This window comes from Pteronotus mesoamericanus, unplaced genomic scaffold (assembly GCF_021234165.1).
Source record: "Pteronotus mesoamericanus isolate MK-2021 breed Mesoamerican mustached bat unplaced genomic scaffold, CSHL_Meso_final scaffold_36, whole genome shotgun sequence".
Taxonomy (NCBI): domain Eukaryota; kingdom Metazoa; phylum Chordata; class Mammalia; order Chiroptera; family Mormoopidae; genus Pteronotus; species Pteronotus mesoamericanus.
In genome coordinates this window covers 19077860-19097281 of record NW_026555313.1, presented here as the reverse complement: position 1 = coordinate 19097281, position 19422 = coordinate 19077860, and the positions used below count along the sequence as shown (strand labels likewise).

General features: G+C 37.2%; 2 pseudogenes; both read left to right on the top strand.

Moving 5' to 3' along the window:
* The first annotated feature begins 253 nt into the window (after positions 1-253).
* Positions 254-910, top strand: LOC129085852 (60S ribosomal protein L19-like; annotated as a pseudogene).
* Positions 911-5784: 4874 nt separating this feature from the next.
* On the top strand, positions 5785-9743 carry LOC129086142 (NXPE family member 1-like; annotated as a pseudogene).
* The last annotated feature ends 9679 nt before the right edge of the window (positions 9744-19422 follow it).

Here is a 19422-nt window from a genome sequence, read left to right as displayed (position 1 = left end):
CACAAGAGAATGAAGACCCAAAAAAATAAATGATCAAACAAGGAAACTTTTATACCTTCTAGATAAAGAAACGATAAATATGTGAAGACTTAACAAGAAAAAAGAGGGTTGGTTTAGGGCTAGTGCAACTAGGAATATAAGAATTTGCTAAACAAAGTTTGTTTGCAGATTCCTCTGGTGCAGTCTCTGAGTGGATAAGAGTCTATCTCCAATAAAGAAGCTTTTTCTCCCTTTCGCAGCTGCAGCAGCTGCCATGAGTATGCTCAGGCTTCAGAAGAAGCTTGCCTCCAGTGTCCTCCGCAGTGGCAAAAAGAGGCTCTGGTTAGACCACAATGAGACCAATGAAATCAAATCACCAATGCCAACCCCCATCAACAGATTTGGAAGCTGATCAAAGACAGGCTGATCGTCAGGAAGGCTGTGACCATCCATTCTCATGCTCTACATGGGTAAAACACCTTGACCCCGCAGGAAAGGCAAGCATAAAGGCAAAGGTAAGTGAAAGGGTACTACTGCCAGTGCTCAAATGCCTGAGAAAGTGACCTGGATGAGGAGGATTAGAATTCTTTGCCAGCTACTCCGAAGATACCGTGAATCTAAGAAGATTGACCGCCACATGTACCACAGCCTGTACCTAAAAGTGAAGGGTAAGGTGTTCAAAAACAAGTGGGTTCTCATAGAACACATCCACAAGCTGAAGGCAGACAAGGCTCGCAAAAAGCTTCTGGCTGACCAGGCTGAGGCCCGCAGGTCTAAGACCAAGGAAGCTCGCAAGCACCATGAAGAGTGGCTCCAGGCCAAGAAGGGGTAAAAAATCAAAACTGCCCAACGAGGAAGAGACCAAGAAATAAAGCTCCGCCTCTCCTCCCTGTACATAATGGCCTTGGCAATTACATGGATCAATCATTGAATAAAGTAGTCTCATCTACCAATAAAAAAAAGAAAAAAGAACATTCTTCTGCATTCACTGTTCCTTAACTGCCTTCAGCTCAAAATAATTTTTATGTCAAGGAGCCATAATTTGGGGTGACATATTCTAGTTTCCTTGACAGGCACTCTGCTAAGCACTAGGCATACAACCCTTACATAAACATTATTCCATGTGCTCAGCTACATTTCTATCACCAGCGATGAAAGGGACCACTAGTAGTCTCTGCACATTGACTCAGTTATGTCTGAGGATGGCTGAATATACATATAAGAAAGTCAAATGGGTCAAGGCAGTGGCCAGGTTTCTGAATAGCAATACTATTCACAAAGGCAGGGAGAAGAAGAAGCAGAAAAATATGAAACATTCCACTTGGACAAGTTGATTTTGAGATTTCTCTGAGCAGTAGTGTACTGATAAACCTGCTCTCCTGGGGTAAAAGGAAAACCTGTTTGCAATACTTGCTGATTTTCATAATGTAAATCTGCCCATCATGGCCACTTTCAAGCTACCAAGATGATGTCACAGGACAAGGATGTGGGAATAGATGAGCAAAATAGGCTCTCATAAACTTGTATGAGCTGGAGAACCTCTGCTGTTAAGGGTGAGGATTTCCACATGGAGAATCCTTAAGATATTTGCACATGCAGGGCTCAAGTTTAGGAGTAGAATCTGGGTGAGATATTGATTTGCCAATTCATGAAATTATAGACATACCTCAGAGATATGACAGGTTTGGTTCCAGACCACCTGGAAATATCCCAATAAAATGAGTTGCATGGATTTTTTTGGTTTCCCAATGCACATAAAAGTTATGTTTACACTATATTGTAGTCTACCAAATGTGCAATAGCATTATGTCAAAAAAAAACCCTCATGTACAGAACTTAATTTAAAAATACTTTATTGCTCAAAAATGCTAACTATCTGAGCCTTCAGCAAGTCACAACCTTGTTGCTAGTGGATGGTCTTGCCTCATTGTTGATGGTGTTTATTGATCGGGGTATTGGTTGCTGAATATTGGGGTGGTTGTGGCAATTTCTTAAAATGAGACAATGAAGTTTGTCAAATTGACTGAATCTTCCTTTCACAAATGATTCCTTTGTAGCATGCATGTGAGCTGTTTAATAGCATTTAACCACAGCAGAAATCTTTCAAAATTGGAGTTAATTCTCTCAAACTCTGCTGCCAAAGAAGATTATGCAATGTTTTAAATCCTTTGTTGTCATTTCAACAATCTCCACAGCATCTACACCAGAAGTAGATTCCATCTCAAGAAATCTCTTTTTTTCCTCATCCGAAAGAAACAATTCCTCATCCATTAAAGTTTTATCATGAGATTACAGCAATTCAGTCACATCTTCATGCTCCGCTTCTAATTCTAATTCCCTTGCAATTTCTACCATATCTAGTTACTTCCTCCACTGAAATGTTACACTCCTCAAAATCATCCATGAGAGTTGGAATCAACTTCTTCCAAACTCCTGTCAATGTTGATATTTTGACCTCTTCCCTGACACAAACGTTCTTAATGGCATCTAGAATGATGAATCCTTTCCAGAGAGTTTTCAGTGTACTTCACCCAGATCCATCAGAGGAATTATGGTAACTATACCTTATGAAATCTATTTCTTAAATAATAAGATTTGAAAGTCAAAATTAACCCTTGATCCATGAGCTGCAGAATGGGTGTTGTATTAGCAGGCATGAAAACAACATTAATCTTATTGTACATCTTTGTTAGGTTGGATAGTAAATTTCTGAATACATTTTATAATTTCTAGAAGTATATGCTTCCTCATAGTATAATTTTTAATGCTTCAGTGCACAAGATGTGTTTATTAACAGACCCAAATATATTTAGTTCCTTTGTAATTGGAAGCCCAAAGTGAGTAAACTCATGTTCAGCAATTAATGTGTCAGTATTTTATGTTATTTAGAAATGATATTCAATGAATGTCCATTATTTAACTTAAAAAACTCTAAGGGTTAAGTTATCAAAGAGATTTGGGGGAAGTATTTAAGTAGACATATCTTACTGTTAAAAGCTCATTCATAAATCTTATCTTACATTTATTTAATTCACTTGTTCTTATCAATTATGTTTAGGTTACTAATGAAAATATCATAAGACATTACACCAAGTTAGCCATTAAGCTAAGTTATTTTTCTTGCTGACAAATTTTGTTACAGAGATGGCATGAACTTACCTGAATAGTAAACTCAATTAGAATACAAGTCACACATCTGCATTGTTTTATGCTGATAACTGAAAAAAAATCCCTATTTTAATTAAACCAACAAATTTAAACTAGGTTTTACTTAACAAAGATTATCCCAGATCACATGAACTTGTGAAGCATTTGGGTTGCTTTCCATATTTTTGAGAAGTTTTAGAACATTCAATTTATATGTGCTTATTTTTCTTTAAGCCAATTAAGTAGATCTCTTTTCAAATTAATTTTGGCAATACCATCCAGAGTCAGAAAGATATCACACATACCTGACATACATTTGTAGACTTATATAACTATATAAACAGATACAAATTGTTGATTTGAATCACTGCTTCATTCTCTCCAATATTGGTTGCCTGTAGATTTTTCTTTACATCACTTAATGTAAACTTCATTTCTTCCTGGGTCTTTTTTATGCTGCTGCTGTATTTAATGAGTTCTTTGAGCATCCTGATAACCAGAGTTTTGAACTCTGCATCTGATAGGTTGGTTATCTTTGTTTCATTTAGTTCCTTTCCTGGGGTTTTGTTCTGTTTTTTCATTTGGGCCATATTTCTTTGTCTCCTCAATTTGGCAGCCTCCTTGTATTTGTTTCTGTGTATTAGGTAGACCTACTTTGGCTCCCTATCTTAGTAGTGTGGCCTGTTGTAGAAAAGGCACCTGTAAATTGTGTAGGGCAGAGCCTTAGGTAATTGCCAGGGTGGGGCAACCCACTTCACCACTTTGTGGCTCTGTGGGGAAAGGGCTCAGAGAGGAACAGGGCCACTGCCTGGCTCCTAGTTGTACTTACCCTATTTCCAGTCACTTCGCTTACTCCCCATATGTGACTTGTGCCCTTCCAGCTGCTGCCCTGGTGCTAAATCCAGAGTGGATGGGTTTGCATAAGTTCTGAAACCATGTGGGCTCTCTAAGTATAGTCTCCTGAAAATCTGGCAGTTTCTTCTGCCACGCCAACCCCTACTGTTTTTTACAGCCAGAAGTTATGGGGATTTATCTTCCTGGCACTGGAGCCCTGGGATGTGTGGTCTGGCCTGGGGCTGGGATCCATCATTTATAAGGTTTCCCTCTCAATTTTTATCCAACACATGTGAATATGGGACTGTCCGTTCTGCTGCTTCTCTGTGCCGCCATGTCTCCATGCCTCTCCACCCATCTATGTGTCTCTGCCCCTCCTACCCACCTGAATGAATGTTGCTTCTATAAATCCCTGGTTGTCAGATGTCCACACAGCTCAATTTTTCTGATGGTTCTGGTTGTTATTTGTTTTGAGGTCTAGTTTTAGTTGTTTCTGTAGTTGTTCAAGGAAGCGAAGCATGTTTACCTACACCTCCATCTTGACCAGAAGTCCTATAATAGAAACTTAATACTATTACCAACATATTGTTAAAAGTACTCAAGCATATTATTAAATAAAATAAAACAAAGTCTAATCATCAGAGAATTTGTTATATATCTGGGATCGTCCTGAGCACTTAGTCTGACACTTGGCAAAGTGAATACCCTGACACATAAATATTTTACAAGATATGGTTTACAATAATAAATTCAAAGGTTATTTTCTCACCAAAGTATGCTAGCACATTGTTAGGATGGGGAACATTTAATAAGCATGGATCTTAAATTTCCAGGGCATTCAGCCATTGATGGTACAATGCTATCAAGCCTCATAGAAGTCCAACAATGTCACTCTGAAAGTCTAACTTACTTACAGAATTCTCTTTTTCACCAAGCCACATCAACAGGACTTAGCTATTCTAGGTAATAGCTACTCCAGAGTTTTCCAATTCTGCCACCAGGACCATTTTGCCACTTAGCCAAGTTACAAACATAGTACAACCATATTGTACTATTCTGTGGACATAGGCAACCAGACTACAAAGCCTATGGGGGGCTAAGCATAAAGCAGAGACTGTGAGTGGTCTTCCACTATCCATTCCCTCCTCCCTCTTTAGTAATAGAACACCATAATTTTGTCTGGGTCCATGGTCACCATGCTAAACACTGCAGCCTTCCTTGCATCTAGTTGTGGCCATGACTAGATTTTTGCCAGAAAGTGATATGGGAAACTTCTAGGTCATGCCTTTAAAAGTAAAACAACCCACCCTCCCCTTCCATTTATCTTCTTCCTACTGGCTAAACAACAGACACAATGGTGAATGTTGAAAGAGCCATGTTAGACCATGAGATTGAAATCATATGTTAATAATAGCACCTTGATTGCACAGATAGTATCATGGGTGTATGCATATGTTTGAATTCATCAGATTGGAAACATTAAATATATGCAGTCTTAAGCATAGGAATTATACCTCAACAAATCTGTAATAAATAATAAAGTTAAGATTATCAACTCCCCTCCAGGAGAAAAAAAAAAAGAATGGCAGAACAACAATTTAGAAGAAACTGGAGTCCCTGAAAACATGCAAAATCATATTAACCCTGGCCTGCTCCCTCTATCGCTGTTAAATGAGAGATAAATAAATTTATATTTTGTCATTATTAGTTGCTTTCTGTCTAATACAGAATGTGATATCAACACAGAAGTGCTGATGTAACAAAACCTAAAATTGTAGGCATTGTCTCAGTGGTAGGGCATAGCACAGTCAGTGACAAGGAAACATGATAGGTAAAACCTTGATCATCTTTATTATGCCATAGCAAAAAAAAAAAAAAAAACTTTTTGCATGGCTACCTGAAATAACTTGGAAGGTAGAGCCTATAATTCTAATGGAATTTATTGGGAAATCTCAGAATACTGGTTTGAGTTGGCTGTTTTATGTCACTTTTACAAAATCTTATTTAATTTTAACTCAAGCTAAGTACTTTATACTAGTTGAACTTTTTAAGTTGTGGGCATATTATACTTTAAGCTATTTTTTAACTTTAAAATAGTCCTAAGAAAAAAATTCATAGAAAAACAAGGTTATTGCTCCATCAATGGAACAAAGCTAAATGATTTCATACAATGACCCCAACTGACAGATCACTATTATTTACATTTGAGACAAAAACCTACATCACCACTGAAACAGCAGGGATGACAAAGAAATGACAGAACATGGAGACTTAGACAATGACCAGATCTGGGATAAAATGAATAGGGAAGAGTCCAGAGGATTCAAAATCTCTCAAAAGAATGAGAAGTATCTAAAACAAAACTGATGATCAAAAAAATAGTACTAGGAAGAAAAGGAATCAGGAAACAGGAGTCAGAGGAAGAGAGAAAGAGGTAAGAAAACGAGGAAGAAAGAAAGAAGGCTGAAGCCCTGGCCATGTGGCTCAGTTGGTTGGAGCATCCTCTCATACACCAAAGGGTTGTGGGTTCCATTCCAGTCAGGGCACATACCGAGGTTGTGGGTTTGATTCCTGGTCAGGGTGCTTACAGGAGGCAACTAACTGATGTTTCTTTCACATTGATGTTTCTCTCCTCCCTCTCTCTCTCTTCCCCCCTTCCTTTCTGTCTAAAATCAATAACTATATCCTCATGTGAAGAATAAAAAGTAAAAATAATTTTTAAAAAGAAAGGATGGATATTTAACTTACATCAATAAAATCACTTACCACAATATCTGTTACTAGAGAGTAAAAATATAAAAAAGAATTGCCAAGTTGGAATGGAGTCCCTGGTGGTTATACTATAGAACAGTACTCCCAACATTTTTGGCACCAGGGATTTTCCCACAAGGGGTAGAGGGGACAGCCAGGGGATGGTCAGGAGGCAGAACTAAGGCAAGCTTCCCTTGCAGCCCAGTTCCTAATAGGCCACAGAGCAGTACTGGTCCATGGCCAGGGGTTGGGAACTGGTACTACCCCTGCTATAGGAGGTAAGTGAATTACAACATTTTGCAGCCAGATTCAGTTAAATACAATAAGATAAATGGCTGTTTGAAAGGAAATCTCATTTACCCACTGAGAGACTCTACACAGTGTCAGTGGATCTGCTACTTACCCAAAGTAGTAAAAAGTAGGTAATTATTTTATATTCTTTTAGAAATTCAGGCAGATTTTAAAGTACTTTTTAACTAGGTTTCAATTCTTTCATTTTGCCTATTTTGTTTACTTCATTTAGCTTTCTAGATTTAAGCCTTTAAATTTAAAATATATTTTGTTCTCTCTTAAGAAATGCTGTTCCTCTTTATAAATTCCAATGAAAATGTTACATTTCTTTTTAATTAAATTTTATTTTTTCAAATACATTTGTCTCTGCCTACCCCCCACTGCTTTCCCTTGCCCCCACCCTCCTTCCCTCCCTCAGCTCTTCCCCTTTGGTTTTGTCCATGAGTCCTTGCTATATGCTCCTTGAGTTGCCCCTTCCCTTCCTTTTCCCTGCCCCGCCTCCCTCCTTCCCTCTTGTTTCTGTTGATTTCTTTTCCTTTCAGTGCTGCTGGTCTTATTTTCCTTGCATCTTTGTATTATTGGTTAGGTTCCACTAATAGGTGAGATCATATGGTATTTGTCTTTCATCCCCTAGCTTATTTCGCTTAGCATAATGCTCTCCAGTTCCATCCATGCTTTCGCAAAGTTTAGTAGTTCTTTTTTTCTTTCTGCTGCATAGTATTCCATTGTGTATATGTACCATCACTTTTTGATCCAATCATCTACTGATGGGCATTAAGGCTGCTTCCAACACTTGGCTATTGTAAATTGTGCTGCGATGAACATTGGGGTGCATAGGTTCTTTTGTATTGGCGTTTTGGTATTCTTAGGGTATAGTCCCAGCAGGGGAATCACTGGATCAAAAGGCCGTTGCATTTACAGCTTCTTGAGGAAATTCCACACTGCTTTCCACAATGGCTGCACCAGTCTGCATTCCCACCAACAGTGTACTAGGGTTCCCTTTTCTCCACAGCCTTGCCAGCATCTGTTGTTTGTGGATCTGTTTATGATGGCCATTCTGACTGGTGTGAGGTGGTACCTCATGGTGGTTTTGATCTGCATTTCTCTGATGGCTAGTGATGCTGAGCATCCTTTCAAATGCCTCTGGGCCCTCTGTATCTCCTCCTTGGAAAAGGGTCTGCCCAGGTCCTTTGCACATTTTTTGATTGGATCGTTTGTCTTCTTGGAGTGGAGTCGAGTGAGTTCTTTACATACCTTGGAGATCAAACCTCTATCTGATGTATCATTAGCAAATATATTTTCCCATACGGTTGGCTCCCTTTTCATTTTGCTGATGTTTTCTTTGGCCGTGCAGAAGCTTCTTATTTTGATGAGGTCCCACTTGTTTATTCTTTCCTTTATGTCCCCTGCTTTAGGAGACATATCAGTGAAAAACTTGCTGCGTGGGATATCTGAGAGTTTCCTCCCAATGTTCTCCTCTAAGACTTTTATGGTGTTGCGACTTTCATTTAAGTCTTTTATCCATCTTGAGTTTATTTTTGTGTATGGTGTCATCTGATGATCCAATTTCAATTTTTGCATGTAGCCGTCCAGCTCTCCCAACACCATGTGTTGAAGAGGCTAGTATGGCTCCATTTTATGCTTCTGCCTCCTTTGTCAAATATTAGATGTCCATAGAGACCTGGGCTTATTTCTGGGCTTTCTATTCTGTTCCACTGGTCTATGGGTCTGTTCTTGTGCCAGTACCAGATTTTTTTGAGTATAGTGACTTTGTAGTATAGTTTGACGTCCAGTATTGTGATCCCTCCTACTTTTTTTTTCTCTCTCAAAATTGCTGAGGCTATTCAGGGTCATTTATAGTTCCATATAAATTTTTGAAATGTCTGTTCTATTTCTGTGAAATATGTCATTGGTATCTTAATAGAGATTGCATTGAATCTATAAATTGCTTTGGGTAGCATGAACATTTTGATGATATTAATTCTTCCAATCCATGAGCACGGTATATGCTTCCATTTATTTGTGTCTTCCTTAATTTCTTTCTTCAGTGTTACATTTTGATTGACATTTCACACATAGAAATAGGTACTCTACCCTAGAGGGTAAAATGTTCCAGTCAGAAATAAGTAGGAGAGTATTTTTAATGATATGATATTAATTTTTAAAATATTAATCATTTCTTCTAGTTAAAAGATTTGTTTATTTGTTTGACCAGTACAAAAATTTTTTGATCTTCATGGAACAGGAATTTTTAAGGCACATTTACTTTTGGGTATAGAAAGACACTCAGATTCAGTGGGAAAAAATAAAAAGAACATAGCTATCCTTTTATCACTCTTCAGCTCTACTCTGTGACAGATGAAAATTGCATCCCTCAGGTAGTTAGACCAGATATCAGGTGACAAAAGCACAGCTACCATCATTACTCTTGGTCAGCACTTCCAAACCTTCTCCACTGACATTTTCATTCACAGGGCCATCTGTATCCAAAAATCTATTGCATGACTGTTCCTAAGAAGCCTGGCCAAAAAAGTCACCCTTAAGACAAAAAACATCAGGGAGATGCACACAGTCACGGAGAGGTTTGGGGACGTCTTATCATGAAGGACATTGTCAAAGATCTCAGTGTGGGTGTCATCGATGCCCAGGACATGACCATTGTATGTGATGCCAACAGTGTCCACCCACCTGATCATGTGATTGAAAATCAGATTAACCCATTCTTTAACTATATTTGCTAAAGCCTAAATATATAAAATCTTTAGGGACTAATCTCCACCTTATCATTATTTATTCTAGAGACTAAGAAAATCAAATATAAAAGAATATGTCTAAACAGAAAGGACACTGAAGAACAAAGACAACCAATATAAAATGCAAAGCCAAGAGAATTGATGTGAATAATGATTATACCATGCCTGGAGCTTGTCTATGAGTAATAATAGATATGTTGGTTTAATTGCTGAGACTTTATAATGGTTTTAAATTTTTTAAATATTTTATAATTAACTTTGATGTTTAAAAAAATAAATAAAATCAATCTGCATTTAGAAAGAAAGAAAGAAAGAAAAAGAAAATGAAGGAAGGAAGGAAGATAGAGAGAGAGAAAGAAAGAAAGAAAGAAAGAAAGAAAGAAAGAAAGAAAGAAAGAAAGAAAGAAAGAAAGAAAGAAAGAAAAAGAAAATGAAGGAAGGAAGGAAGATAGAGAGAGAGAGAGAAAGAAAGAAAGAAAGAAAGAAAGAAAGAAAGAAAGAAAGAAAGAAAGAAAGAAAGAAAGAAAGAAAGAAAGAAAGAAAAGGAAGGAAGGAAGGAAGGAAGGAAGGAAGGAAGGAAGGAAGGAAGGAAGGAAGGAAGGAAGGAAGGGAGAGAGAAGGATCTCCTACCCTTTGCGACAATATGGATGGACCTGGAGAATATTAAGCTAAGTGAAATAAGCCAGTTGATGAAAGACAATTACCATATGATCTCACCTATAAGAAGACTCTATTCAACAAAATAAACTAATGAACAAAATAAACTTCAGGCATGGAAACATGGAGCAGACTGAAAGTGACCAGAGGGGATGCGGACAGAGGACAATAGTGGAAAGAAGGGGAAGGTACTAGACAAAGAACATGTATTAATAACCCATGGACATGGACAACAGAGTGGCAATTGACTGTGGGAGTGGGGGGTTGGGGTGCGATGGGTGGCGGGGGGGAAGGGGGAAAATTGAGACAACTGTAATAGAATAAATGTGATTTATAAATTTAAAAATTATTTAAAAATAAATAAAAGTGCAAAAAAAAGAATATTATTAGCCATAAAAAAGAATGAAATATTACGATTTGTGAGAACATGGATTGTTCCAAAGCAGTGATTTTCAACTGGTATGTCATGGCACACTGGTGTGCTGCAAAAATATTTAAAATATGCAATACCTGACTATGTAGTCAGAGGCACTAACCTCTTTTCCCTTAGATTGTCAAATTTAAAAAAAACAAAAACAAAAACAGCCGTGTCTGGTGAGGCTCAGTTTATTGGGTGTGGTCCCACAGATCGAAATGTTACTGGCTCTTTTCCTGGTCAGGGCATATACATGAGTTATGGGTTTCATCCCTGGTCGGAGCCAATCAATGGTTCTCTCCCGCTCTTTCTCCCCTCTCCTCTCTCTAAAAATAAATAAAATCGTTTTAAAAAATTAAAAAATGACAACAGCCAATACAATACCTATCCAGTGTGAATGAATCAATATTGTAAATATTTTTTGTCAAATTGGCAAAAAATATACTTTTTGGTGTGCTACAGAATTTTAGTTACTAGTTTATGTGTGCTATAAGATGAAAGAGTTTGAAAATTGCTGATCTAGAAGGTATTTTGCTAAGTAAATAAGTCAGAGATAAACAATTGCTAATTTCACTTATATGTAAAATCTAAAGAACACAATAAACGAAAAAACAAACTAGAAACAGATCAGACTGATTGCCAGAGAGGAGGGAGGTTGGGTGAAAACGGTAAAGGGGTTAAGAAATACAAATTGGTAGCCACAAAACAGTCACAGGGATGTAAAGCACAGAAAACATAGTCAATAATATTGTAATAACTGTATGGTGCTAGGTGGGTACCCGAAATATTGGCCGGAACACTTTGTAGAGTATATGATTGTCTAACCACTATACTGTACATCTGAAACCAATACAAAATAATATTGAATGTAAACTGTAACTGAAAACTAAATTTAACAAAGAAATGGCTAAAAAATTAATATTAAAAAAAAACTACACTGAGGCCATTTTGCATCTATCAAGATGGGAAAAATCCAAAAGTTTGAAAATATATAATATTGATGACTATGTGGAAAGTCAGAAATTCTCAAACATTGCTGATGGGAATCCAAAATGGTATATACCCGTAGAGGGAAATTTGACAATATTTAGAAAAATTACATGTGTATTTATCTTTTGACCCAGCATTCGCAAAGACACTGGCAAAAATATAAAATGACTACACACAAGATTATTCATTAATATACTATTTATAATCGCAAAAGGTTGAAAAACAAACCAAATGTCCATCAATACAGGATCAATAAATTATGATACATTTTCTCAAGAAAATACGAATGCAGCCATAAAAACAAGTAGAAGGAGCACTCTGAATTGTGATGCTGTAGTCTGCAGGATATATTGTTAAAGGAGAAAAGCAAGTTGAATTATATAGTATAGAACCTCTTAGGTAGCAAAAAGGGGAAGAATATATATGAATGTATTTACTTATATTTGCAACAACAACAATGAAATATCACTGAAATGGAAATTTAAAAACTAATAAACTTATCTACAAAGGCATGTAGAATTCAGAATAGAAGGCTCAGGAAAAGAAATAACACTCCTCCCAATATACTTTGTTACATAGTTTTGGTTTTGGAACATACATGATTTATTTATGTATTAAAACATTAAATAAAAAAGAAGAAAGTAACTCCTAAAAACGAAAAAACAGACAAAGAAACCTAACTATAAATCAAGTTGATGACATAAAACAATGTTTTTCTCTGTGTGGCATTTTGACTGTACTTCCACAGTGTAATATATTCTAAGGATAAATAGAGTGGGAAAAAATCCTGTTTCAAACAATAGTATTTTTTATTAAAACTAATATTGGTAGTTGTGTTTACATTTTATTGAATAAGACAAATGGTTATATTAGTGATATTAGGAAATAAGATTTTTAATGAAAAAGAAAGTTTTAAAAATTAGAGAAGTTAAAGGAGTAGGTAAATGCTGTGATCATTTCCTCTCCTCCCACAACCACATAAAAATTACAACTAAAGTATAGAACAATCACCCTTGAAAAGCACCTGAAGACTAGCTGAACAGAACTCCTGTAACTAAGGCTATAATGAAAAAGCCAAGTCAAGACAGAAAGGAGAGGTAAAGATGCAAAATGGACTGGTCCCACACATGTGCAGTCGTTAAAAATTGGGAGATATTTCAGCTGTGAAGGTACCCAAATAGAAGAAAACGGTGCCAGCCCTGCACCAGGGACTCAGCTCAAGTGAAATGGAGAGCTGTTGTAGACCCAGGAGCTCTCTTAAAGGAGCTGAGCACCAACTCACTTTCTCACAAACACTTGCTCTAAGCTCCAGAGAAGGGACTCCAGCTCAAAAAGCACCAGGGACATATAAGAAGGAACTGAATTACCTGGCTTCAGGGAAAGGGCTAGAAGATCAGCTTTCTCCAGGACTAAAGTGTCAGAAGGTGCCACTGTTCCTTTGTTGAGCCTCCTGTCCCTATACATACAGCCTGCAGGCACAGGTGGCATCAAATCTGAGTCTCCATTAACCTAACATAGTTCCCACCTGACTCTGGTAATTCCCAGAGTCCCCATCCCAGCCAATTCACAGGCCCAGCCTAAATCTGTTTCAGAGTCTAATGCATACAATGCCATATTGGAAACTTCCCTAAAATCTCTCAAAGACCCACAAACCCTAAACAAGCACAGATGACCTACCTCATCATGCCCTGTACCTCTTGCTAAGTGGCCCGTAGCCCAGTACCAGCTGGCAGTTGATCTCAGTTCCAGCATAACAACTCTCAGGTGCCTCAAAGCCCATCAGATACAGCTATGAACTGCAGATCACTTTGTAGCTCCTACCAAGTGGCTCCAGCCTGGACAGAGAGAACAGTGGACTTTGGCCAACTTCAGAGTTTCCCCAGGGAGACCCCAGATCTAACACATGACGGCCAGGATCAGACCAGACAAGAGCACCACCCAGTTGGTCACAAAATACACACCCAAAGGGTGGAATTGGTAGGACCAGAGCCCAGATAAAGTGAATCCTACTTCATGGGTCCAGCCACCACACAACAGCCATTGTGGTCATGGTCAGTCCTCAAAGCCAGTTAGTTTGACAGTCAGTTCCACCCACTGACCTGCCAACATAATCAAGACTCAACTATAATAAGAGATCACACACAACCCACACAAGGGACATATCTGGAGCACCCAGCTCAGGTGAACAAGGAGATTGCACCACTGGGCCCCCCAGGACACCTACTCCATAAGTCCGCTGTGCCAAGATTGGGAGACATAGTGGACCTACCCTAATACATAGAAACAAACACAGAGAAGCAGCCAAAATGAGAAGATAAAAAAACATGTCCCAAATAAAAAAACAAAACAAAACAACAAAACTCCAGAAAAAGTACTACACAAAATGGAGAAAAGCAATCTACCAGATGCAGAGTTCAAAACACGGATAATAAGAAAGCTCAGTGAACTTATAGGAAGAATAGATTATTTCAGTGAGAAATTCAACAAAGAGGAAACAAAAAAGGAGATAAAAACATAAAAACAGACCAATAAAAAATGAAGAATACAATAATTGAAATGAAGAATACATTATAGGAAATCAACAGCAGATTGGATGAAGCAGAGGATAAAATCAGTGATTTGGAAGTCAAAGTAGCAGAAAACACACAATTGAAATGACTAAATACATAAATAAATAAATAAGAAAGTAGTAAGATAGTTTAAGGCACCTCTGGGACAACACCAAGTATACCATTTGCATCATAGATATACCAGAGGAGGAGAGAGAGCAAAGAACTGAAAACCTATTTAGAGAAATGTAATGACTAAAAACTTCCCTAACCTGGCAAAGGAAATACATATGCACATCTAGAAAGTGCAGAGTCCCAAACAAGATGAACCCAAAGAGTTCACACCAAGACACATTATAATTTAAATGCCAAAAGTTAAAGAGAGAATTTTAACTTCAGAAGGAACTGACATAAAATACTCAAAGTGATGAAACAGAAGGACCTACAACCGAGATTTCTATCCAGTGAGGCTCATTTAGAATCAAAAAACAAAGAGCTTCTTAGACTAAAAAGAAAAAAAAGTCTGAAGGAATTCATCACCACCAAACCAGCATTACAAGAAATGTTAAAGGGACTTATTCAAGAAGAAAGGAAAAAATTAAAAATATGAATAAGAATATATCACAAAGAAAAAGTATCTCACTGACGAAAGCAAACGTAATAAAAGCAGTGGATAAACGAACACTAAAGCAAGAACAAAAGTTAAAAGACAAAAGTAGGAAAATCATGTGTAATTAAGAGACACACACACAAGAAGTAAAAAATAATGACATAAATACAAACATGAAGGAGGTGAGCAAAGACAGTATTGATTTTAGAATGTGTTCAAACTTCAACAATCAACATAAAATAAACTTATAGACATAGTTTAGTTTACATGAAAGTACATGGTAACCACACCCCAAAAAGTTACAAGAGCTCTACAAGAAATAAAAAGAAAGGAATTCAAACACAACACTACAGGAAAACATCAATATATAAGATAGGAGCAAGAGAATAAGGAAAAGAGAACTACAAAAACAATCAGAATGCAATTAATAAAATGGCAGTAACTATAATCCATCAATAATTACTTTAAATGTAAATGGATTAAATTTAAATCAAAAGTTGAATGGATAAAGATGTGATTACATATATACAATGGAATATTACCAAGCCATTAAAAAAAGTGAAATCTTACCATTTGCAACAACGTGGATGGACCTGAAGGTTACTATACTGTGTAAAATAAGTCAGTCAGAGAAAGACAGATACATGTGATTTCTTACTGTGAAATCTTAAAAAACAAAGCAAACAGGCAAAATGGAAACAAACTCTAAGATACAGAGAACTGACTGATGATTGCCAGATTGGAAAGGAGTTGATGATTGGGTGAAAAACGTGAAAGGATTAAGAAGTTCAAATTAGCAGTTACAAAACAGCCATGGGAATGTAAGGTATAACTTAGGGAATATATAGTTAATAATATTGTAATAACTATATATTGTGCCAGATGGGTACAAGTTTATTAGGAGGATCTCTTTACTTTGTAGGTTATATAAATGTCTAACAACTGTGCTGTACACCTGAAACCAATATAATATTGAATGTCAGCTGTAATTGAAAAATATTTAAATAGAAAAATAAATAAACAATACCTAAATGTTTCATTTAAAAATAAATGAAGTACAATGAAGTAAATGAAGTAAAAATAAATGTAGACACAGCTCAATGGAGACAACAGGGGACCGAGTGTGAGCCAGACAGGCACAGGGTGACTTTTGTTCATTGAGGAAAAATAATTAAACATGAGCAAAGGAGATCTTTGGTGAGCTAAGAGGCAAAATGTCATCATATGCTTTTTTGTGCAAACTTGCCAGGAGGAACATAAGAAACACCCAGATGCTTCACTCAACTTCTTTGAGCTTTCTAAGAAGTGTTCAGGGAGGCAGAAGACCATGTCTGCTAAAGAGAAAGGAGAATTTGAAGGTATGGCAAAGGCAGACAAGGCCTGCTACAAAAATAAAAACATATCTTTTCTAAGGGGAACACAAAAAAGAAGTTTGAGTATCCCAATGCACCCAAGAGGCTCCCCCTTCAGCGTTTTTCTTGCTTTGTTCTGAGTATCACCCAAAAATCAAAGGAGAGCATCCCGGCCTATCCATTGGTGATGTTGCAAAACAGCTGGGAGAGATGTGGAGTCACATTGCTGCTGGTGACAGGCAGCCTGATTAAAAGAAGGAGAAATACAGAAAGAAGGTCATTACATACTGAGCTGAAGGAAACCTGATGCAGCCAAGAAGGGATTCATTTTCTGAAAGAAAGCAGAAAAAAGACAGAAGACCAGGAAGATGAAGAGAATGAGGAAGAGGAAGAGGAAGAGGAAGGAGATAATGATGAATAAGTTGGTTCTAATGCTGTTTTTTTTTCTTATCTATAAAGCATTTAACCCACCTGTACACAACTCACTCCTTCTAAAGAAAATTAAATCTAAGGCTGTGTTAGATTTGTTTTTAAACTGTATGGTGTCTCTTTTTGTATAGTTGATACACTATTGAATGTGTCTTTAGATAACCCTGTCTTAGTGGTATTTTCAATAGCCACTAACCTTGCCTGGCACAGCATGGGGGTTGTAAATTGGCATGGAAATTTAAAATAAGTTCTTTTCGGTGCATAGCACAAATTAGCTATATATGGATATGGTAATGTTTTATGTTCGGTTTTATTGATGCAATTTATTAAAAATTGTTGCTGTTCTGTTAACTGATTACCACTTCATACTTGCTAAATTTCCAGCTGTTTTATTGACATTTTGAATACTCCTAAGTAAAAACAATTTCCATTAGAAAACAAATAAATAAAAGGAGTTTTAAAAAAAATCTTTTAAATTGGATTGGAAATATCTATACAAATTTATGGTTCTTTTTATTTTAAAATATACATAGTTTCTAGCTCTATCATTTGAAAAGGCACAGAAGCAATAATAATCCATTAGCAATAATCACTCCTAGCACCCAGACTGTGGTCTCTAAGAAACCTTCCTCACTGAAAGGAAATAAGGATCCTTGGAGAAAAGGCTGATTGCAGGACTAAGGCAGGAAACATCTATAATGAGCCTGGGTGTCTTGGTATGCCAAAAAGCAAGTTATCAATGACAAATAGTCATGTAACAGAACATGAGAGCTAAGACAAAAAGATCTCCTTATTGCCCATTGATGGAGCAACTTTGGCATCAAAAAGAAAAATGACTGCTGTTGATCAAAATACATAGAAAACATAATAAAATTCATAAGTTCATAATAATACTGAAAAAAGACATGCAAAACAAAAACCCTCATGAGTCATTAAAAGAGGTAACTAGAATACTAAATCCTTATTGTGGATATTGACAATGAAAGAGAAATATATAAATATTTATCCTCTTTCCTAACAAACTATACTTCATAGAAACAACCTTTAATAGATGCAAGAAGTTTTTCTTTGAAAAATAATCAGAGATAATTAATGTGAAGGATTAACAGAATTAGAAAATCACTATTTAAACTTTTTTAAATTAATTAATTAATTTTTTCAATACATTTGTCTGTCTTCCCCCCACCATTTTCCCTTGCCCCCTCCCTCAACTCTTCCCCTTTGGTTTTGTCCATGAGTCCTTGCTATATGTTCCTTGACTTTCCCCTTCCCTTCCTTTTCCCCACCCCCCTTCCCTCTTTTTTTCTGTTGGTTTCTATTCCTTCCAGAGTTGATGGTCTTATTTTCCTTGCATCTTCCTATTGTTGGTTAGGTTCCACTTATAGGTGAGATCATATGGTATTTGTCTTTTGCCCCCTGGCTTATTTCGCTTAGCATAATGCTCTCTAGTTCCATCCATGCCGTCCTGAAGTTAAGTAGTTCTTTTTTTCTTTCTCCTGTGCAGTATTCCATTCTGTAAATGTACCATAGTTTTTTGATCCAATCATCTACTGATGGGCATTTAGGTTGCTTCCAACATTTGGCTATTGTAAATTGTGCTGCGATGAACATTGGGGTGCATAGGTTCTCTTGAATTGGCATTTTGGGATTCTTAGGCTATAGACCCAGCAGGGGAATCACTGGATCAAAAGGCCGTTCCATTTTCAGCTTTTTGAGGAAATTCCACACTGCTTTCCACAATGGCTGCACCAGTCTGCATTCCCACCAACAGTGTACTAGTGTTTCCTCTTCTCCACAGCCTCGCCAGCACCTGCTGTTTGTTGATCTGTTTATGATGGCCATTCTGACCGGCGTGAGGTGGTATCTCATTGTGGTCTTGATCTGCATTTCTCTGATGGCTAGTGATGCTGAGCATCCTTTCAAATGTCTCTGGGCCCTCTGTATCTCTTCCTTGGAAAAGCGTCTGCCCAGGTCCTTTGCCCATTTTTTGATTGGATCATTTGTCTTCCTGGAGTGGAGTCGAGTGAGTTCTTTATATATTATGAAGATCAAACCTCTAACTGATGTATCATTAGCAAATATATTTTCCCATACGGTTGGCTCCCTTTTCATTTTGCTGATGTTTTCTTTGGCCGTGCAGAAGCTTCTTATTTTGATGAGGTCCCACTTGTTTATTCTTTCCTTTATGTCCCTTGCTTTAGGAGACATATCAGTGAAAAAATTGCTGCGTGGGATATCTGGGAGTTTCCTGCCAATGTTCTCCTGTAGGACTTTTATGGTGTTGCGACTTATATTTTAGTCTTTTATCCATCTTGAGTTTATTTTTTGTATGGTGTCAGCTGATGATCCAATTTCAATCTTTTGCATGTAGCTGTCCAGCTCTCCCAACACCATTTGTTGAAGAGGCTATTATTGCTCCATTTTAGGGTTCTGCCCCCTTTGTCAAATAGTAGTTGCCCACATAGACCTGGGCTTATTTCTGGGCTTTCTATTCTGTTCCACTGGTCTATGGGTCTGTTCTTAGGCCAGTACCAGTTTGTTTTGAGTATAGTGGCTTTGTAGTATAGTTTGACGTCCGGTATTGTGATCCCTCCTACTTTGTTTTTCTTTCTCAAAATTGCTGAGGTTATTCGGGGTCGTTTATGGTTCCATATAAATTTTTGAA